The following is a 24,077-nucleotide window of genomic DNA, read 5'->3' on the forward strand; positions in this document are numbered from 1 at the left end:
ACTGCGTGTATCATCCCTGTACTGTGAAATCACTGCGTGCATCATCCCTGTACTGTGACATCACTGCGTGTATCATCCCTGTATTGTGACATCACTGTGTATTATTTCTGTATTGTGACATCACTGTGTGTATCATCCCTGTACTGTGAAATCACTGCGTGTATCGTCCCTGTACTGTGACATCACTGCGTGTATCATCCCTGTACTGTGAAATCACTGCGTGTATCATCCCTGTACTGTGACATCACTGTGTATCATCCCTGTACTGTGACATCACTGTGTATCATCCCTGTACTGTGACATCACTGTGTATTATTTCTGTATTGTGACATCACTGTGTGTATCATCCCTGTACTGTGACATCACTGTGTGTATCATCCCTGTAGCGTGACATCATTGTGTGTATGAGCTTGACAAAGGCCAACATGGCCGAAACGTTGCCTGTTTTTCTGTGATGGGGGAATAAAACTTTGGATATCAATTTGCACCCTGGATGCTGCCAAGTCTTTTTTCATTGCTGCATGTGATTTTGGTGATAAGGATCCATTCATCTGTTTCTTTGGCTATTGCATAATCTATGCCCAGCCCTTGGAGGGATATACAATTTGTGCTGCTGGCGACCTGCTTTCTCTGGACTGTGTATTATTTCTGTGCTGTGACATCACCGTGTGTATCATCCCTGTACTGTGACATCACCGCGTGTATCATCCCTGTACTGTGACATCACCGCGTGTATCATCCCTGTACTGTGACATCACCGCGTGTATCATCCCTGTACTGTGACATCACCGCGTGTATCATCCCTGTACTGTGACATCACCGCGTGTATCATCCCTGTACTGTGACATCACCGCGTGTATCATCCCTGTGCTGTGACATCACTGCGTGTATCATCCCTGTACTGTGACATCACTGCGTGTATTATCCCTGTACTGTGACATCACTGCGTGTATTATCCCTGTACTGTGACATCACTGTGTGTATTATCCCTGTACTGTGACATCACTGTGTGTATTATCCCTGTACTGTGACATCACTGTGTATTATCTCTGTGCTGTGACATCACTGTGTGTATTATCTCTGTGCTGTGACACCACTGTGTGTATTATCCCTGTACTGTGACATCACTGTGTATTATCCCTGTACTGTGACATCACTGCGTGTATTATCCCTGTGCTGTGACATCACTGCGTGTATTATCTCTGTGCTGTGACACCACTGTGTGTATTATCCCTGTACTGTGACATCACTGTGTGTATTATCCCTGTGCTGTGACATCACTGCGTGTATTATCCCTGTGCTGTGACATCACTGTGTGTATTATCTCTGTATTGTGACATCACTGTGTGTATTATCTCTGTATTGTGACATCACTGTGTGTATTATCTCTGTATTGTGACATCAGTGTGTGTATTATCTCTGTACTGTGACATCAGTGTGTGTATTATCCCTGTAATGTGACATCACTGCGTGTATTATCCCTGTACTGTGACATCACTGCGTGTATTATCCGTGTACTGTGACATCACTGCGTGTATTATCCCTGTACTGTGACATCACTGTGTGTATTATCCCTGTACTGTGACATCACTGTGTGTATTATCCCTGTGCTGTGACATCACTGTGTGTATTATCTCTGTGCTGTGACATCACTGTGTGTATTATCCCTGTACTGTGACATCACTGCGTGTATTATCCGTGTACTGTGACATCACTGCGTGTATTATCCCTGTACTGTGACATCACTGTGTATTATCTCTGTGCTGTGACATCACTGTGTGTATTATCTCCGTACTGTGACATCACTGTGTGTATTATCCGTGTACTGTGACATCACTGTGTGTATTATCCGTGTACTGTGACATCACTGTGTGTATTATCCCTGTACTGTGACATCACTGTGTATTATCTCTGTGCTGTGACATCACTGTGTATTATCTCTGTACTGTGACATCACTGTGTGTATTATCTCTGTGCTGTGACATCACTGTGTGTATTATCTCTGTACTGTGACATCACTGTGTATTATCCCTGTACTGTGACATCACTGTGTATTATCTCTGTGCTGTGACATCACTGTGTGTATTATCTCTGTGCTGTGACATCACTGTGTGTATTATCTCTGTGCTGTGACATCACTGTGTGTATTATCTCTGTGCTGTGACATCACTGTGTGTATTATCCCTGTACTGTGACATCAGTGCGTGTATCATCCCTGTACTGTGACATCACTGCGTGTATTATCTCTGTACTGTGACATCACTGCGTGTATTATCCGTGTACTGTGACATCACTGCGTGTATTATCCCTGTACTGTGACATCACTGTGTATTATCCCTGTACTGTGACATCACTGTGTATTATCCCTGTACTGTGACATCACTGTGTGTATTATCCCTGTACTGTGACATCACTGTGTGTATTATCCCTGTACTGTGACATCACTGTGTGTATTATCCCTGTGCTGTGACATCACTGTGTGTATTATCTCTGTGCTGTGACATCACTGTGTGTATTATCCCTGTACTGTGACATCACTGCGTGTATTATCCGTGTACTGTGACATCACTGCGTGTATTATCCCTGTACTGTGACATCACTGTGTATTATCTCTGTGCTGTGACATCACTGTGTGTATTATCTCCGTACTGTGACATCACTGTGTGTATTATCCGTGTACTGTGACATCACTGTGTGTATTATCCCTGTACTGTGACATCACTGTGTATTATCTCTGTGCTGTGACATCACTGTGTATTATCTCTGTACTGTGACATCACTGTGTGTATTATCTCTGTGCTGTGACATCACTGTGTGTATTATCTCTGTACTGTGACATCACTGTGTATTATCCCTGTACTGTGACATCACTGTGTATTATCTCTGTGCTGTGACATCACTGTGTGTATTATCCCTGTACTGTGACATCAGTGCGTGTATCATCCCTGTACTGTGACATCACTGCGTGTATTATCTCTGTACTGTGACATCACTGCGTGTATTATCCGTGTACTGTGACATCACTGCGTGTATTATCCCTGTACTGTGACATCACTGTGTATTATCCCTGTACTGTGACATCACTGTGTATTATCCCTGTACTGTGACATCACTGTGTGTATTATCCCTGTACTGTGACATCACTGTGTGTATTATCCCTGTACTGTGACATCACTGTGTGTATTATCCCTGTGCTGTGACATCACTGTGTGTATTATCTCTGTGCTGTGACATCACTGTGTGTATTATCCCTGTACTGTGACATCACTGCGTGTATTATCCGTGTACTGTGACATCACTGCGTGTATTATCCCTGTACTGTGACATCACTGTGTATTATCTCTGTGCTGTGACATCACTGTGTGTATTATCTCCGTACTGTGACATCACTGTGTGTATTATCCGTGTACTGTGACATCACTGTGTGTATTATCCCTGTACTGTGACATCACTGTGTATTATCTCTGTGCTGTGACATCACTGTGTATTATCTCTGTACTGTGACATCACTGTGTGTATTATCTCTGTGCTGTGACATCACTGTGTGTATTATCTCTGTACTGTGACATCACTGTGTATTATCTCTGTGCTGTGACATCACTGTGTGTATTATCTCTGTGCTGTGACATCACTGTGTGTATTATCTCTGTACTGTGACATCACTGTGCGTATTATCCGTGTACTGTGACATCACTGCGTGTATTATCTCTGTACTGTGACATCACTGTGTGTATTATCTCTGTACTGTGACATCACTGTGTGTATTATCCCTGTACTGTGACATCACTGTGTGTATTATCCCTGTACTGTGACATCACTGTGTGTATTATCCCTGTACTGTGACATCACCGCGTGTATTATCCGTGTACTGTGACATCACTGTAGACTTTAGGGCAATGAAAGCTGCAGCAAAAATTAACCCTATTCTTCCTGCACATACAATGCAGGTGGCTGGACTGGCACTATACAGTACAGGAGCTGCTGGCGGCTGTCAGGTTGCTTCGAGGCTTCGTCTAGCATTGTGCTGCAGAGTCCTGCAGATCCCCAGCATCAGGATGAGGTGCAAGGAGGAGGCGTCTCGTATCCCTGAGTCAGGACCTCACAAGGATGTGCTAGAGAGCAGCCGGGGGACGACAAGGCACCCAGCAGACAAGGTACGGAGCCCAGGTCAGTGAGCGAGCACCGCGTCCCCATGTGCATGGCCTCCAGGCTCTCTGCAGATCTCCTCCCTGCTCTTAGAACCTTCACATCCCGCCGGATTCTGCTGCTCCATTCATGCATCGTCTTCCCGGGACTTTCCATCGGCTCTTCATCCGCATGCACCATCCAGGAGATGTGGACAGGAGTTCCCTGGCCTGCAGCTTTTGGGGATGTGAACATTGGGGGTGATTGAGGAGCCGTTCCTCCCAGCGCTGTTACTTGGGCTCCAGGACCTTCCCTCTTCTGCACACTCATCACTCGCTGCGCGGCGGCCATCGGTTTTACGGCGACAGAATGTAGGAGTCGCACTAAAGACCGGCTGGACGCACTAAGGGGGATTAATCATTGTAAGGATGATGATTGTCTACGGCCAGTGCCTTGTGGCCTGCCGGCTGAATGAAACGACGGGCAAGTGACGAATGATGCATAAAGTGAAGGACGATCAATATGCAAATGAGTTAGCGTTCGGCCGCGTTCACATTGGACGGTTAGCGTTCATTTCTCAGAACTCTCTGGCAGTCTCGGGGGTCTCAGCAGGATATTACAGGTACAGACCTGACCCAATCTATCGGCCCGCGCCAAGAGCGGTTTAACCTGGCATGCCGAGAAGTTGACTATTATGGCGTCATTTCCCAGATTACTCGCAGTATAGATAGTCGTCATTCTGATCCCGCCACGGCCTCGGGGCATCTCCCATCGGGTGCAGAATGCTCTGCGTGTAGGGGGCCACATAGCGTGTAGGGGGCCACATAGCGTGTAGGGGGCCACATAGCGTGTAGGGGGCCACATAGCGTGTAGGGGGCCACATAGCGTGTAGGGGGCCACATAGCGTGTAGGGGGCCACATAGCGTGTAGGGGGCCACATAGCGTGTAGGGGGCCACATAGCGTGTAGGGAGCCACATAGCGTGTAGGGAGCCACATAGCGTGTAGGGGGCCACATAGCGTGTAGGGGCCACATAGCGTGTAGGGCGTTTGCACTGAGGCTGCAGGACCACCCACAGCTGAACCCCCCCTCGCTCGGCGCTTCACCTTCACTGAGCGGGATCCGGCAATGGTTTTTACGCTGATTGGAAGTCAGCGCTAACGAGAAGAGAACAAACAGTAAACCTTTTTTTGCATTTACGCTGGATTGTCGCTCAATTTAGTTTGTTTGAACAAATCTTGAGTGATAATCGTCTCATCTTAATGGCCCTTAGCTGAGTGAGGGCATCATTACTGAGGGGTCATACGAGGGCATCATTACTGAGGGGTCATACGAGGGCATCGTTACTGAGGGGGTCATACGAGGGCATCGTTACTGAGGGGGTCATACGAGGGCATCGTTACTGAGGGGGTCATACGAGGGCATCGTTACTGAGGGGGTCATACGAGGGCATCGTTACTGAGGGGGTCATACGAGGGCATCGTTACTGAGGGGGTCATACGAGGGCATCGTTACTGAGGGGGTCATACGAGGGCATCGTTACTGAGGGGGTCATACGAGGGCATCGTTACTGAGGGGGTCATACGAGGGCATCGTTACTGAGGGGGTCATACGAGGGCATCGTTACTGAGGGGGTCATACGAGGGCATCGTTACTGAGGGGGTCATACGAGGGCATCGTTACTGAGGGGGTCATACGAGGGCATCATTACTGAGGGGGTCATACGAGGGCATCATTACTGAGGGGTCATACGAGGGCATCATTACTGAGGGGTCATACGAGGGCATCATTACTGAGGGGTCATACGAGGGCATCATTACTGAGGGGTCATACGAGGGCATCATTACTGAGGGGTCATACGAGGGCATCATTACTGAGGGGTCATACGAGGGCATCATTACTGAGGGGTCATACGAGGGCATCATTACCGAGTAAAGTCATACGAGGGCGTCATTACTGAGTGGGCTCATACGAGGCCATCATTACTGAGCGGGGGCATCACTACCGAGTGGGGTCATACGAGAGCATCACTACTGAGTGGGGTTATACGAGGGCATCACTACCGAGGGAAGTCATACGAGGGCGTCATTACTGAGCCGGGGCATCACTACTGAGTGGGGTCATACGACGGCATCACTACCAAGTGGAGTCATACGAGGGCGCCATTACTGAGCGGGGTCATACGAGGGCATCATTACTGAGCGGGGGCATCATTACCAAGTGGGGTCATACGAGGGCATCATTACTGAGCGGGGTCATCACTACCGTGTGGGCTCATACGAGGGCATCATTACTGAGCGGGGGCATCATTACCAAGTGGGCTCATACGAGGGCATCACTACCGAGTGGGGGCATACGAGAGCATCATTACTGAATCGGGGCATCATTACCGAGTGGGGTCATACGAGAGCATCACTACCGAGTGAGGTCATACGAGAGCATCACTACCGAGTGAAGTCATACGAGGGCGTCATTACTGAGCCAGGGCATCACTACTGAGTGGGGTCATATGAGGGCATCACTAGCGAGTGGGCTTATATGAGGGCATCATTACTGAGCGGGGGCATCACTACCGAGTGGGGTCATACGAGGGCATCACTCCTGAGTGGAGTCATACGAGGGCGTCATTACTGAGCGGGGGTCATACGAGGGCATCATTACTGAGCGGGGGTCATCACTACCGAGTGGGTTCACACGAGGGCATCATTACTGAGCGGGGGCATCATTACCAAGTGGGGTCATACAAGGGCATCACTACAGAGTGGGGTCATACGAGGGCATCATTACTGAGCAGGGGCATCACTACCGAGTGGGGTCATACGAGGGCATAACTACCGTGTGGGGTCATATGATGGCATCACTACCAAGTGGGCTCATATGAGGACATCACTACCAAGTGGACTCGTATGAGGGCATGATTACTGAGCGGGGTAATCACTACCGAGTGGGCTCATACGAGGCCATCGATACTGAGCTGGGGCATCACTACCGAGTGGGCTCATACGAGGGCATCATTACCGAGCCGGGCATCATTACCAAGTGGGGTCATACGAGGTCATCACTACCTAGTGGGGTCATACGAGGGCATCATTACTGAGCAGGGGCATCATTACCGAGTGAGGTCATACGAGGGCATCACTACCGAGTGAGGTCATTCGAGGGCATCACTACCGAGTGAGGTCATTCGAGATCATAACTACCGAGTGAAGTCATATGAGGGCGTCATTACTGAGCCGGGGCATCAATACTGAGTGGGCTCATACGAGGGCGTCATTACTGAGCCGGGGCATCAATACTGAGTGGGCTCATACGAGGGCATCACGACCGAGTGGGCTCATATGAGGGCATCATTACTGAGCGGGGGCATCACTACCGAGTGGGGTCATACGAGAGCATCCCTACCGAGTGGAGTCATACGAGGGCGTCATTACTGAGCGGCGTCATACGAGGGCGTCATTACTGAGCGGGGGCATCACTACCGAGTGGGGTCATACGAGAGCATCCCTACCGAGTGGAGTCATACGAGGGCGTCATTACTGAGCGGCGTCATACGAGGGCGTCATTACTGAGCGGGGTCATACGAGGGCATCATTACTGAGCGGGGTCATCACCCCCGAGTGAGCTCATACGAGGGCATCATTACTGAGCGGGGGCATCACTACCGAGTGAGCTCACACGAGCGCATCATTACTGAGCGTGGGGCATCACTACCGAGTGAGCTCACACGAGCGCATCATTACTGAGCGGGGGCATCATTACCAAGTGGGGTCATACGAGGGCATCACTACCGAGTGCGGTCATACGAGGGCATCATTACTGAGCAGGGGCATCACTACCGAGTGGGGTCATACAAGGGCATAACTACCGTGTGGGGTCATATGATGGCATCACTACCGAGTGGGCTCATACGAGGGCGTCACTACCAAGTGGAATCGTATGAGGGCATCATTACTGAGCGGGGTCATAACTACCGAGTGGGCTCATACGAGGGCATCATTACTGAGTGGGGGCATCATTACCAAGTGGGGTCATATGATGGCATCACTACCGAGTGTGCTCATACGAGGGCATCACTACTAAGTGGACTCATATAAGGGCATGATTACTGAGCGGGGTCATCACTACCGAGTAGGCTCATACAAGGGCATCGATACTGAGCGGGGGCATCACTACTGAGTGGGGTCGTACGAGGGCATCACTACCGAGTGGGCTCGTATGAGGGCATCATTACTGAGCGGGGGATCACTACCGATTGGGGTCATACAAGGGCATCATTACCGAGTGGGCTCGTACGAGGGCATCATTACTGAGCAGATCATAACCACCGAGTGGGCTCATACGAGGGCATAATTACTGAGCGGGAGTATCAATACCGAGTGGGGTCATAAGAGGGCACAGTTACTGAGTGGGCTCATACGAGGGCATCATTACTGAGCGGGGGCATCACTACCGAGTGGGGTCATACGAGGGCATCACTACCGAGCGGGGTCATACGAGGGCATCATTACTGAGCGGGGTCATCACCCCCGAGTGAGCTCATACGAGGGCATCATTACTGAGCGGGGGCATCACTACCGAGTGGGCTCACACGAGCGCATCATTACTGAGCGGGGGCATCACTACCGTGTGAGCTCACACGAGCGCATCATTACTGAGCGGGGCCATCACTACCGAGTGAGCTCACACGAGCGCATCATTACTGAGCGGGGGCATCATTACCAAGCGGGGTCATACGAGGGCATCACTACCGAGTGCGGTCATACGAGGGCATCATTACTGAGCAGGGGCATCACTACCGAGTGGGGTCATACAAGGGCATCATTACCGAGTGGGCTCGTACGAGGGCATCATTACTGAGCAGATCATAACCACCGAGTGGGCTCATACGAGGGCATAATTACTGAGCGGGAGTATCAATACCGAGTGGGGTCATAAGAGGGCACAGTTACTGAGTGGGCTCATACGAGGGCATCATTACTGAGCGGGGGCATCACTACCGAGTGGGGTCATACGAGGGCATCACTACCGAGTGGGGTCATACGAGGGCATCATTACTGAGCGGGGTCATCACCCCCGAGTGAGCTCATACGAGGGCATCATTACTGAGCGGGGGCATCACTACCGAGTGGGCTCACACGAGCGCATCATTACTGAGCGGGGGCATCACTACCGAGTGAGCTCACACGAGCGCATCATTACTGAGCGGGGGCATCACTACCGAGTGAGCTCACACGAGCGCATCATTACTGAGCGGGGGCATCATTACCAAGCGGGGTCATACGAGGGCATCACTACCGAGTGCGGTCATACGAGGGCATCATTACTGAGCAGGGGCATCACTACCGAGTGGGGTCATACAAGGGCATCATTACCGAGTGGGCTCGTACGAGGGCATCATTACTGAGCAGATCATAACCACCGAGTGGGCTCATACGAGGGCATAATTACTGAGCGGGAGTATCAATACCGAGTGGGGTCATAAGAGGGCACAGTTACTGAGTGGGCTCATACGAGGGCATCATTACTGAGCGGGGGCATCACTACCGAGTGGGGTCATACGAGGGCATCACTACCGAGTGGGGTCATACGAGGGCATCATTACTGAGCGGGGGCATCACTACCGAGTGGGCTCGTACGAGGGCATCATTACTGAGCGGGGGCATCACTACTGAGTGGGCTCATACGAGGGCATCATTACAGAGCGGGCTCGTACGAGTGCATCATTACTGAGCGGGGGCATCACTACCGAGTGTGCTCATACGAGGGCATCATTACTAAGCAGGGGCATCACTACCGAGTGGGGTCATACAAGGGGATCAATACCAAATGGGCTCATACGAGGGCATCATTACTGAGCGGAGGCATCACTACCAAGTGGGTTCTTACGAGGGCATCACTACCGAGTGGGGTCATACGAGGGCGTCATTACTGAGCGGGGGCATCACTACCGAGTGGGCTCATACGAGGGCATCATTACTGAACCGGGGCATCACTACCGAGTGGGGCACACAAGGGGATCAATACTAAGTGGGCTCACATGAGGGCATCATTACTGAGCGGGGGCATCACTACTGAGTGGGCTCGTACGAGGGCATCATTACTGAGCGAGGGCATCACTACCGAGTGGGGTCTTACGAGGGCATCACTACCGAGTGGGCTCATACGAGGGCATCATTACTGAACCGGGGCATCACTACCGAGTGGGGCATACAAGGGGATCAATACCAAGTGAGCAGAGGCATCACTACCGAGTGGGCTCATACGAGGGCATCATTACTGAGCGGGGGCATTACTACCGAGTGGGCTCATACGAGGGCATCATTACTGAGTGGGGTCATAGAAGGGCCAGACTTTTATCCCCTGTCTTATTGATCTATTCTGAAACAATCCCTTTAAAGAGGTTTTCCATGGAAATACTATCGATGACCTATCCTCAGGACAGGTCATCAATAGTTGTCCGGGGGCCATTGCTGAGCGGGTGCATGCTGTCAGCGCCACAATAACAGAGCTCGAAGCGGAAGCTTCTGCGCCGACCTCCCATGTAATGGCCGGCGCTTAAAAAACCGTAACTCCTTTTTTTACCCGTGGCCGTCGCTGTATGAGGGCTTGTTGTTTTGTGCGGGACGAGTTGTAGTTTTGGATGTTACTATATAATGTACTGAAAAACTGTAAAAAAACAATCTAAGTAGAGAGAAATGGAAAAAAAATGAAATTCCGCCATTTTTTGGTGCGTCTTGTTTCTACGGCGCACAAACTGCAACAAAACTGACCTGATAGCGTTATTCTGCGGGTCGGTGCGATGACTGCGACACCAAATTTATACAGTTTTGTTTTGGCTGTACCGCTTGTATTTTTGCAAAGATATTTAGTGTTTTCATGTTTTTTCGTCCGCCTCTTCTGAGCTCTTTTACGTTTCCGTCCACGCAGTTGTGCGCGGCTCATCTTTTGCGGGACGTCCTGTAGTTTGTGTTGGAACCATTTTGGAATACATAGGACTTTTTGATCGCTTTTTATTGCATTTTTTCTTAGAGACAGAGAGGCCAAAAAAGTGCATTTCTGGCGTCCTTCTGTTTTTTCCAGATGGAGTCCATCATGCGGGGTACATAATGCATTATTTTGATCGATCTGACTGTTACGGGCGTGGCAATACCAAGATCGTATTTTTGTTGTATGATTTGGATTCCTTTATTAGAAATATGGCAAAAGGGGGCTGATTTAAACTTTTATTACAATAAGTAAAACTTATCTTTACTTTTTCTTTTTAGTCCCCCTAGGGGATAACAACTTGTGATGATTTGATCGCTCCTGCGATCATACTGCAATTGGAAAGGCAGTCTATTAAGCCACCCCATGGGCATGGCCTGATAGGCATTCTGCAATGACAACCCTGAGGCCTTTCAGAAAGCCTCCGACTGCCATGACAACCGCGTGGTTCCCTGCGATCTTATCTGGAGGGGCCGTACCGGACCCTTGAAGATTGTTCGAGGTTTTAAATGCCGCTGTTAGAATTGACAGCGGCATTTAAAGAGTTAACAGCCCCGATGAGCCGCGCGGCTCATCGCAGCGTTTGCCGCTGGTAGTTTGCTGTAAAAACCAGCCAGCACCGAGCATGTATGCAGGGAGGTCGCCCCGTGATCACACTTCATACACATCCCGTCTCTGCAGGATGTAAAAACACTATAGGTCTGTCACTAAGGGGTTAACAACAATCATTTTAGCCGACCGATGCCATGCAGTTACAATCTGGAAAAATGCAGGCTCTGCTTGAAAATGTTGTCGGTTAACTGGATTAAACCTCTTTTGGCCATCGCCGCAACTGGATCAGTCCATCAAGCGAAGCAACGGTCCCAAAAATGGTGACCCACTACGGGAAAGAGACCGGAGACCAGTCCAAGACCACTGGCAACAAGGGCACTGAGCCTAGATACTACTAGGAATGTCACTAAGAGATCGCCAGGAGCAGGATAACCAGCAACCTCCGTGCAGAGGCGCTGCACCAGAAAGTACCTGATATCAGCCCAGCAGCTAAGCAGAAGGGATAATTAACCCTTCAAGAGTGAGTGAAACCTGCATGTCAAACCCGGAAGTCATGGTGCAATCAACGCCGTGAAAAGAAAGATGTGCAACTGCATTACCATCCAGGGAAGCGCCAATCGTGAGGGGGGTGGGGCTCCGATAACAGAGCCTTCCTTAATCGGACCTCTGTGCCTTTCTTGCATGTCCTGCTCCTGGTGATGAGCTGCGGGGGTTATACTGGCGCCGGTACATGACCGCAGCGCTATAACCTGGGGATCACGTCGCTATCTAAAGCCTAATGTCATATCAAAGGCTTCATTCATGCGTTCACCGCCATAACCTCCTGCTCCCTGGAGTCCTCGGCAGCAGGAAAACACAAGCCAGTCTGTGCTATTATCTACGTCCGTGCGTGCAGATGTGGTCCTCGCACATCCCATCACCATAGCAACGCAGGGAGGAGACGCAGCGAAGGAGGCAGATAAACAAGAAATGTCTGCCGGCATCTTCGCATAAAGCCGCTGATCCATGGGCGACGGGATGGGATTTGTCTTGTACACATAATTATATACAGGAGATACCCAGGTTATATCAGCATGCTCCATATCACTATATACAGGGAGATGTATAACTTATACCAGCTGTACATATATAATTATATACAGGAGATACCCAGGTTATACCAGCATGCTCCATATCACTATATACAGGAGATATATAACTTATACCAGCTGTACATATATAATTATATACAGGAGATCCCCAGGTTATACCAGCATGCTCCATATCACTATATACAGGATGTATAACTTATACCAGCTGTACATATATAATTATATACAGGAGATCCCCAGGTTATACCAGTATGCTCCATATCACTATATACAGGAGATGTATAACTTATACCAGCTTTACATATATAATTATATACAGGAGATCCCCAGGTTATACCAGCATGCTCCATATCACTATATACAGGAGATGTATAACTTATACCAGCTTTACATATATAATTATATACAGGAGATATCCAGGTTATACCAGCATAGTCCATATCACTATATACAGGATGTATAACATAAACCAGCTGTAAATATATAATTATATACAGGAGATCCCCAGGTTATACCAGCATAGTCCATATCACTATATATAGGGGATGTATAACTTATAGCAGCTGTACATATATAACTATATACAGGAGATACCCAGGTTATACCAGCATGGTCCATATCACTATATACAGGATGTATAACTTATACCAGCTGTACATATATAATTATATACAGGAGATCCCCAGGTTATACCAGCATGCTCCATATCACTATATATAGGGGATGTATAACTTATAGCAGCTGTATATATATAATTATATACAGGAGATACCCAGGTTATACCAGCATGGTCCATATCACTATATACAGGATGTATATCTCATACCAGCTGCACATATATAATTATATACAGGAGATCCCCAGGTTATATCAGCATGCTCCATATCACTATATACAGGAGATGTATAACTTATACCAGCTGTACATATATAATTATATACAGGAGATCCCCAGGTTATACCAGCATGGTCCATATCACTATATACAGGAGATCCCCAGGTTATACCAGCTTCTCCTCAGTATATACACACAGAGGTGAGGTAGTTTTTTATGTTTTCACGCCTGCTCCGTTTAAGCGCCTGAATGGGCGTTTTTCAGCAATCACGGCCAGCATTTTCTCGTCCATTCACACAACCGCGAGCGTCATTTTTAGCGAAAAAATACGCCGCGCCCCGTGAAACCCTCGCTCTGCCCAAACCCTAGGGATGCCTTCCAGTGCCTGTATAGAGGCACCTGTAAGCCTTTCACAGCGTTGGACGCTACATAAATGCCGCCCCCCCCCCCCTGCTCCCATAGTAGTCTACGGGACCCGCCGGCGTATATTGGCCACAACATACATAGTTATATGCGCCGGCCGCGTATATGTTCTATTTCTCACGTTGCCGGCGTATTTACGTGCCGTATATTCGCCCGTGTGAATGGCTGCATTGGGAACCAATGCTTCACTTGGGTACCGTATATGCGCACTGGGCGTATAGCCTTAACAGCCAGCTGCTCAGGGTCGTGGCGCCTCCCGTTTACATGGCCGACAGTTGCTGGGTTTTCAGGTGATATAAAACCAAGCGACTCCCGCAAATAAGCGATTTGTCCCTCGGGGCCGGCAGGCCGCGGCGCGCATACGGGGCGACTAACGCAGCGGTAATTCAGGTAGTAATATTCCCTTGTAAAGGTAACCGAATCCCTTTTAATGGCAGCTGCACGAGAAGCCCAGCGCGGGTCTACCATGCCAGGGAAAGCGGGTGCTCGGCTGTTGGATGACAGCCTGGCACCTGCTCAAACAGCGGGAGATCCCCCTTTAACTCTTTACATGCTATGGTCAGTGCGACTCCCTCTCTCGCCCATTAGACCCCCACAATGTGAGCGTGGCCTCCAGGTCTGCCATCTATGGTGGTCTAGGAGGTTCTGCCACTGGCAGTATAGTAGTCTGTTAGAAGATGCTGATAATGAAGTCCGCGAGTGCGCCAAACAGAAAGAGGGAAAGTATGAAAAATAGTTAAAATAAAACGCCCCCCCCCCCCCTTTACTATGTAAAAAACCAAAAATAAATAATCACCTGAAAAAAAAATGTAAATAGAGCTAGTACGGTTTGTAAGCGGCAAGCGGCACGCCATACAGGAAAGACCCAAGAAATATGGCGGACATAGTTACAGCCCTAATGATCCCCATGGGCCCGCGAGAAACGCCCGCAGCTTGGATACAAGCAATGAAGTGAAGAAAGGAGGAAGATGCGCTTTGTTTTGTGAGAGGCGGTTGATCCGCAGACATGTGCGCACAAACACGCGGTCATACGTAGGGAAAGAGATTCAATACGCAGGTAATTACACGCTTGTTCGGCGTCTGAATCTACTGCGATAAAGGCCGGGCAGACGAGCGACAATCTTGTTGGTCAGCGCCCGTCCGAGGAGAAGCTGTACGTCTGGGCCTCATTCACGCGGCGATACTATGCGGCTATTCAGCAGCTGGTCGAACATCGCGACTGCGTGAAGCGTTGGATTGCGGTGCATTTATTCACGTGGGTGATTTTCAGTCGTGTGAAAAAATGGCACCGCCAAATCATCAAATCAGCGACCATTTTCGGTTGCCAATTTTTCGCACCAGGTCTTCCCCTAACTACTAACGAAAATCACTGGAAGCTCCCATAGACTCTGTGAGGTAGATTCTCCTCAGTATATATACACATAGAGATGAGGTAGATTCTCCTCAGTATATACACATAGAGGTGAGGTAGATTCTCCTCAGTATATATACACATAGAGGTGAGGTAGATTCTCCTCAGTATATACACAGAGAGGTGAGGTAGATTCTCCTCAGTATATACACAGAGAGGTGAGGTAGATTCTCCTCAGTATATACACATAGAGGTGAGGTAGATTCTCCTCAGTATATACACATAGAGGTGAGGTAGATTCTCCTCAGTATATACACATAGAGGGGAGGTAGATTCTTCTCAGTATATACACATAGAGGTGAGGTAGATTCTTCTCAGTATATACACATAGAGGTGAGGTAGATTCTCCTCAGTATATACACAGAGAGGTGAGGTAGATTCTCCTCAGTATATACACACAGAGGTGAGGTAGATTCTCCTCAGTATATACACACAGAGGTGAGGTAGATTCTCCTCAGTATATACACACAGAGGTGAGGTAGATTCTCCTCAGTATATACACACAGAGGTGAGGTAGATTCTCCTCAGTATATACACACAGAGGTGAGGTAGATTCTCCTCAGTATATACACACAGAGGGGAGGTAGATTCTCCTCAGTATATACACAGAGAGGTGAGGTAGATTCTCCTCAGTATATATACACAGAGAGGTGAGGTAGATTCTCCTCAGTATATATACACATAGAGGGGAGGTAGATTCTCCTCAGTATATACACATAGCGGTGAGGTAGATTCTCCTCAGTATACACACATAGCGGTGAGGTAGATTCTCCTCAGTATATACACATATAGGGGAGGTAGATTCTCCTCAGTATATACACATAGAGGTGAGGTAGATTCTCCTCAGTATATACACACAGAGGTGAGGTAGATTCTCCTCAGTATATACACATAGAGGTGAGGTAGATTCTCCTCAGTATATACACATATAGGGGAGGTAGATTCTCCTCAGTATATACACATAGAGGTGAGGTAGATTCTCCTCAGTATATACACACAGGGGTGAGGTAGATTCTCCTCAGTATATACACATAGAGGTGAGGTAGATTCTCCTCAGTATATACACATAGAGGTGAGGTAGATTCTCCTCAGTATTTACACACAGAGGTGAGGTAGATTCTCCTCAGTATATACACATAGAGGTGAGGTAGATTCTCCTCAGTATATACACATATAGGGGAGGTAGATTCTCCTCAGTATATACACATAGAGGTGAGGTAGATTCTCCTCAGTATATACACACAGGGGTGAGGTAGATTCTCCTCAGTACATACACATGGAGGTGAAGTAGATTCTCCTCAGTATATACACATAGAGGTGAGGTAGATTCTCCTCAGTATATAGACATAGAGGTGAGGTAGATTCTCCTCAGTACATACACATGGAGGTGAAGTAGATTCTCCTCAGTATATACACATAGAGGTGAGGTAGATTCTCCTCAGTATATAGACATAGAGGTGAGGTAGATTCTCCTCAGTATATACGCATAGAGGTGAGGTAGATTCTCCTCAGTATATACACATAGAGGTGAGGTAGATTCTCCTCAGTATATACACATAGAGGTGAGGTAGATTCTCCTCAGTATTCACACGGGCGAATATACGGCACGTAAATACGCCGGCAACGTGAGAAATAGAACATATACGCGGCCGACGCATATAACTATGTATGTTGTGGCCAATATACTCCGGCGGGTCCCGTAGACTACTATGGGAGCAGGGGGGGGGGGGGGGGGGGGGAGCGGCATTTATGTAGCGTCCAACGCTGTGAAAGGCTTACAGGTGCCTCTATACAGGCACTGGAAGGCATCCCTAGGGTTTGGGCAGAGCGAGGGTTTCACGGGGCGCGGCGTATTTTTTCGCTAAAAATGACGCTCGCGGTTGTGTGAATGGACGAGAAAATGCTGGCCGTGATTGCTGAAAAACGCCCATTCAGGCGCTTAAACGGAGCAGGCGTGAAAACATAAAACCGCCATTGCCGTTTTTGCGCTCGTGTGAAAGAGCCCTAAGGGCGAGAAAAGGTTGGGATTTTGGCCTGATGTGAGAGTCAGTAAAAAGGCAGATTACGAATCCAGTGATTTACGACGGATCCTTCCCGTCTGCGCGGTTTTCACTCATGCAATGCGAAGGAAAACACAAAATCGCAGCATGCGCGGTCTCTCTAATCTCCCGTGTTTCTCTGGAACCTCCTTTTATTGCATCGATGCTTAACAGCAGAAAGTCTTGTTGATTATTGGGTTTAGAAAAACACACGATTTTAATGCTGATGGATGCGACGCGGGATAATTCACCGACGGGAGATTATTCACCGACGCGGGATTATTCACCGACGCGGAGATTATTCACCGACGCGGAGATTATTCACCGACGGGAGATTATTCACCGACGCGGGATTATTCACCGACGCGGAGATTATTCACCGACGCGGAGATTATTCACCGACGCGGAGATTATTCACCGACGCGGGATTATTCACCGACGCGGGATTATTCACCGACGCGGGATTATTCACCGACGCGGGATTATTCACTGACGCGGGATTATTCACTGATGCTCAGAAATTGCAGGAACAAAGATGCAAATTTGCAGCGATTTTCTCACACCAATTTTGCATCTTTGTTCCTGCAATCACCCATGTGAAACTCGCCTAAGTGTGCAACCAATCAGGAGAGAGCAAAATCGGTCCAAGAATCTCAGACAGATTTCACATTTACAATCTTGCACTCTCTGCAACCTGCGATCGTCAGACGGGTTTTTTTTACATGTCATTTCAATAGTAAAAATAAAGAAAATTGCTTTTCACTTGCAAAACTTTGCATCAGCAGACGAGCGCGAGGCAAATATTTACCACTATAATAGAACATAACGGGCAGATTACCCAGAAATAGGAGATCCGGCGAGTTTTTTCATTTCAGACTATCAGTCAGAAAATAAAAAATCCCGTGAATGAAATCATCCCCTGGTCAGGTCACTCGTGATATCTGATGGATTTCTGTTGTGTGACTGCGCAGTAACGGGCGGCTGGAGTAATCGCTGGCACGGATGTCGGGTGCTTGTGTGCCCAACAGTTGTACCATGTAAGGCAACCTTCACGCGGGCTGGCAGTCGGGCAATCAAGTGTTCATACAAACATTCTTGCCGGATTGTAAAATGGATCACAGATCGTTAGTAATCGCACGACAGACCGCGATAGTCACCATCTTGCCCCAGTATAAATTAGCTGATAACAGAGAATAATAGATTGTATCCAATTGCTAAATGTAGGTATCAGGTTGGGGATGCATTAACAACAGTCACAGCGAGTCGCACCCATTTTGGGCGCAACATGCATCCGCCCGTGTGCTGTGCGGGCGGCCGCGCATCTGCATGTTTTATCCTCATGTGTGACTCTCACAAAAATAGAACATGCCTGAGATGTTTCCATCTCACAGCATCACTGCGAGGAGAACAATCACATCGGCCGTGCGAACAGGAGAACAATCACATCGGCCGTGCGAACAGGAGAACAATCACATCGGCCGTGCGAACAGGAGAACAATCACATCGGCCGTGCGAACAGGAGAACAATCACATCGGCCGTGCGAACAGGAGAACAATCACATCGGCCGTGCGAACAGGAGAACAATCACATCGGCCGTGCGAACAGGAGAACAATCACATCGGCCGTGCGAACAGGAGAACAATCACATCGGCCGTGCGAACAGGAGAACAATCACATCGGCCGTGCGAACAGGAGAACAATCACATCGGCCGTGCGAACAGGAGAACAATCACATCGGCCGTGCGAACAGGAGAACAATCACATCGGCCGTGCGAACAGGAGAACAATCACATCGGCCGTGCGAACAGGAGAACAATCACATCGGCCGTGCGAACAGGAGAACAATCACATCGGCCGTGCGAACAGGAGAACAATCACATCGGCCGTGCGAACAGGAGAACAATCACATCGCCCGTGCGAACAGGAGAACAATCACATCGCCCGTGCGAACAGGAGAACAATCACATCGCCCGTGCGAACAGGAGAACAATCAGATCGCCCGTGCGAACAGGAGAACAATCAGATCGCCCGTGCGAACAGGAGAACAATCAGATCGCCCGTGCGAACAGGAGAACAATCAGATCGCCCGTGCGAACAGGAGAACAATCAGATCGCCCGTGCGAACAGGAGAACAATCAGATCGCCCGTGCGAACAGGAGAACAATCAGATCGCCCGTGCGAACAGGAGAACAATCAGATCGCCCGTGCGAACAGGAGAACAATCAGATCGCCCGTGCGAACAGGAGAACAATCAGATCGCCCGTGCGAACAGGAGAACAATCAGATCGCCCGTGCGAACAGGAGAACAATCAGATCGCCCGTGCGAACAGGAGAACAATCAGATCGCCCGTGCGAACAGGAGAACAATCAGATCGCCCGTGCGAACAGGAGAACAATCAGATCGCCCGTGCGAACAGGAGAACAATCAGATCGCCCGTGCGAACAGGAGAACAATCAGATCGCCCGTGTGAACAGGAGAACAATCAGATCGCCCGTGTGAATAGGAGAACAATCAGATCGCCCGTGTGAACAGGAGAACAATCAGATCGCCCGTGTGAACAGGAGAACAATCAGATCGCCCGTGTGAACAGGAGAACAATCAGATCGCCCGTGTGAATAGGAGAACAATCAGATCGCCCATGTGAACAGGAGAACAGTCAGATCGCCCGTGTGAACAGGAGAACAATCAGATCGCCCGTGTGAACAGGAGAACAATCAGATCGCCCGTGTGAATAGGAGAACAATCAGATCGCCCGTGTGAACAGGAGAACAATCAGATCGCCCGTGTGAACAGGAGAACAATCAGATCGCCCGTGTGAACAGGAGAACAATCAGATCGCCCGTGTGAACAGGAGAACAATCAGATCGCCCGTGTGAACAGGAGAACAATCAGATCGCCCGTGTGAACAGGAGAACAATCAGATCGCCCGTGTGAATAGGAGAACAATCAGATCGCCCATGTGAACAGGAGAACAGTCAGATCGCCCGTGCGAACAGGAGAACAATCAGATCGCCCGTGCGAACAGGAGAACAATCAGATCGCCCGTGTGAACAGGAGAACAATCAGATCGCCCGTGTGAATAGGAGAACAATCAGATCGCCCGTGTGAACAGGAGAACAATCAGATCGCCCGTGTGAACAGGAGAACAATCAGATCGCCCGTGTGAACAGGAGAACAATCAGATCGCCCGTGTGAATAGGAGAACAATCAGATCGCCCATGTGAACAGGAGAACAGTCAGATCGCCCGTGTGAATAGGAGAACAATCAGATCGCCCATGTGAACAGGAGAACAGTCAGATCGCCCGTGTGAATACTCCCAGTGCAAAACATGAGCTTTATTTTCATGCAGGTTTTTATCTCGCAACGACAAAAACTTACCGAGCCCCAAAATGTGTCCATTTTTTATGGTTTTTAATAAAGAATCAACGTCAAACAACAAGAGAACAAAAGAAGTTCTTGTCTGACCCGGTTTCTTGGGCGGACACCTAAGACCCAGCACTTTCTCAGCCCTCCTGTATATTTACCCAACCAGGAACTTGTGAATTGGAGACATCTGCCACCTGTGCAGTATTCCTGCCAGCAGCTCTTGTGCCCGTCACATGCCTGCTGAGATCGCCTGAACTGGCATGTTATTTCTATAGCAGATGGCTTTGGCCATGTTTATCAGACTGGGCAGATCCAAGCTTTGTGATCCTGGTGTCCCGGCAGAAGAGGGCCCCTGAGCAGGATCAGTATATGGGCCCCCAGGGACGCCCAGTTTGCCTATACCTGTGAGCTGTGACGTCCATTAGTTCGGACGCTTACATGCTAACCAATGCCGGACTGACAGCTGGCACGCTGCTTCCACAGATGTCATATTCTTGACAAGTCCTACCAATATCTGTTTTGTGGCCACGATGCTTGTCGGGCCCCATTTCTGTCTGCCAAGTTCTATACAACAAGACTTCTGTGGACGTGCCAGGATGGGAGGCATAAGGGGGGCACCTTCATGAAGCTGACCCTCATGTCACAGGGCGGCTGATCACCCTTGGCAGATGTCACTCTGCTCTGTACAGTCTCTGCAGGCTGCGCTGTGGGCGCTGGGGCTGAAGCCTGTTACACCCATGTGCAACAGGGAAGCAGAAGAGGCAGAGACCCTCCAATACTCATCGCTGCCCACCAGACAAGACAGACGGGTCGATTGGAGTAAATGACAGTAAATCTCATGTCGGCCGATGCCTCCCCTCTCAGCCGGAGCTCATCCAGCCTAATATCCGCCATTAGATCGGGTGATTGGAATGTGATCGGCCACACAATAACATTGCGTCATCCGAGGCGCTGCCATTGTGGCCCAGATACTTCCAGGCTCCAGGAGCTCCATGCATGGAGCCGCCTGCTGAGGATACAGATGTGGATACAGGAGAAGTGGAGGGGAACTAGAACTTCCATTGCTACAGCAGACTTCTGTCTGTTCTCCTTCCTGGCATTTCACACAGAAATCTGGAGCATCTTCAAGGAGAAGAAAGGGATTTAACTATGAAGAAGGAGGGGGTCACAAGGAACTGGCAGGAGCACCCCTCCCCCACAGCACCACTCCCCCTCTAACAAACAGATTACAGAAATAAACCCCTTTCTCTAATAAATCATCAGCCCTCCATCATATCAGAGCAGACACCTGTGGGGACAAAGGGAGCCGCAGCGCACCGGATGCCAAAGGATACAATGTAACAAATGCAACAAGCGGAGCCAGCAGCGAAGACTAGTAGCAGAATCTAGGTCGCCTTCTACCTCCACAATCCCGGCTCCACCAGCACAACTACCATTCATTCATTCATTCATTCATTCACAATTCTTCCTCGCCTCTATATCGTACAGGCTGTACCCTCCGCGGCGCTCCCGTAGTGGGCGGCTATATACAGCATACACAGATATACATATACAACACTGACTGCTGCTACCTTGTTGCAGTGCTGTTCCCTGTGATGGCAGCAGCAGGTGTTCTGCTCTCTCGGACGAGCTGTAGGTGCTGCTGCCTGTAGGTGCTCCTGGTTGTAGGTGCTGCTGCCTGTAGGTGCTCCCGCCTGTAGGTGCTGCTGCCTGTAGGTGCTGCTGCCTGTAGGTGCTCCCGCCTGTAGGTGCTGCTGCCTGTAGGTGCTCCCGGTTGTAGGTGCTCCTGCCTGTAGGTGCTCCTGCCTGTAGGTGCTGCTGCCTGTAGGTGCTCCCGGTTGTAGGTGCTCCCGCCTGTAGGTGCTCCCGGCCGTGTGCACCACTGCTGATAAGGATGAATGTGGCTGCTGTGCTGCTTAATAGCACATCCTGGAAGGGAGGGAGAGTCTTCCTTATGGACCAGCTGTGGGAGGGCTCGTATATGAGACAAGGCTCTTGGAAGTTGCTTCAATTCTGCCCTTTAATTAAGATGTGTTCTATCACACAATGAGCTCCCCCTCCACCTCCTACCCATCACACCCTGCTTCAGCCTGTCAGTATACAGTATATAGTCCAGACTGGGGTGGAGGAAGTTTCCCTTCATGAGGCAGTCAAATAAATGCACTCAGTAGAGAGGAGAGAATAGATTTTCTGTGTTTGAGGACTTCTACAGACGAACGTATGCGCAAATGCGCTGGCCACAGCGGAGCGTACGTCTGCATGAGCGAGGATTGGAGAGGGCAATCCTCAGGCTGATATGTCCGCCCCCAGTAGTGTGAGGCCAGGTAATGGGCGGGATCCCCCTGAGGCCAGGTAACAGGCGGGATCCCCCTGAGGCCAGGTAACGGGCGGGATCCCCCTGAGGCCAGGTAACGGGCGGGATCCCCCTGAGGCCAGGTAACGGGCGGGATCCCCCTGAGGCCAGGTAATGGGCGGGATCCCCCTGAGGCCAGGTAACAGGCGGGATCCCCCTGAGGCCAGGTAACAGGCGGGATCCCCCCCTGCCATGGAATAGAATGGCCATGTAAAGCCTAATAAGGGGCAGCTGTCTTCTTCTCCCTTCGTCGTCCGCAGCGTCGCACGCTTTCGCTTGCTTTTTTTAACCTGGCATAGACTTGTATGGCAGCTTTCTGTGTAACACGCCGAAGGATCGGGCAGGTCCTATCTTTTCTTACGCACAGGACTTGCATGCGAGAAACAGGATGATGAGAATGAACCCGGTGGAATGAATGGGTTGGGTTCGTCATGTTTTGTGGGCCACATCCCTATGGCCATCTATAGACTTGGACAGTGTAAGAAAGTGGCTACAGCTCACGACATGCCTTAAAGGGAATGTCCGGGGAGGTGAAATACACACCCAGACCGGCGGTGCCAGAACCTCCACTTCAGGTTGCAACACTGGTCATGTGGTATGGACCCTCTCAGTGCCCGTCACGTCATCACAGGGGGCTGCTTAGTTATTGATATGAGCAGATCAGTCAGCCCCCTGCAATGACGTGACGAGTACAGAGAGGGTCCATACTGCATTGCCCACTGTCGGAACCAGAGTAGAAGTATACACTGTTAACACAAGTACGGGGCGCACATACCAGGGCATGAGATCAGATGTTGTTCCCATTCCCCCGTCCGGTGTTGGGCCACCTTTAGCCTCCATGACTGCAGTCCCCCTCCGCCGCCGCCTCCCATCAGAGCCCCATAGATGGGTGGAGGG

General features: G+C 49.6%; 1 protein-coding gene across 1 annotated transcript in view; it reads right to left on the reverse strand.

The window, feature by feature from the left end:
* LOC136631726 (FXYD domain-containing ion transport regulator 6-like) overlaps nt 1-22,475 on the reverse strand; it is a 79,269-nt gene extending 56,794 nt beyond the window's left edge. The window contains exon 1 of the mRNA XM_066606026.1: nt 22,399-22,475. The gene's annotated coding sequence lies outside the window, so the exon portion shown is untranslated. The remainder of the gene's footprint in view (nt 1-22,398) is intronic.
* Nucleotides 22,476-24,077: the final 1,602 nt, after the last annotated feature.

The sequence above is a fragment of the Eleutherodactylus coqui genome, chromosome 6, assembly GCF_035609145.1.
Source record: "Eleutherodactylus coqui strain aEleCoq1 chromosome 6, aEleCoq1.hap1, whole genome shotgun sequence".
In the NCBI taxonomy this organism is placed as follows: Eukaryota; Metazoa; Chordata; class Amphibia; order Anura; family Eleutherodactylidae; genus Eleutherodactylus; species Eleutherodactylus coqui.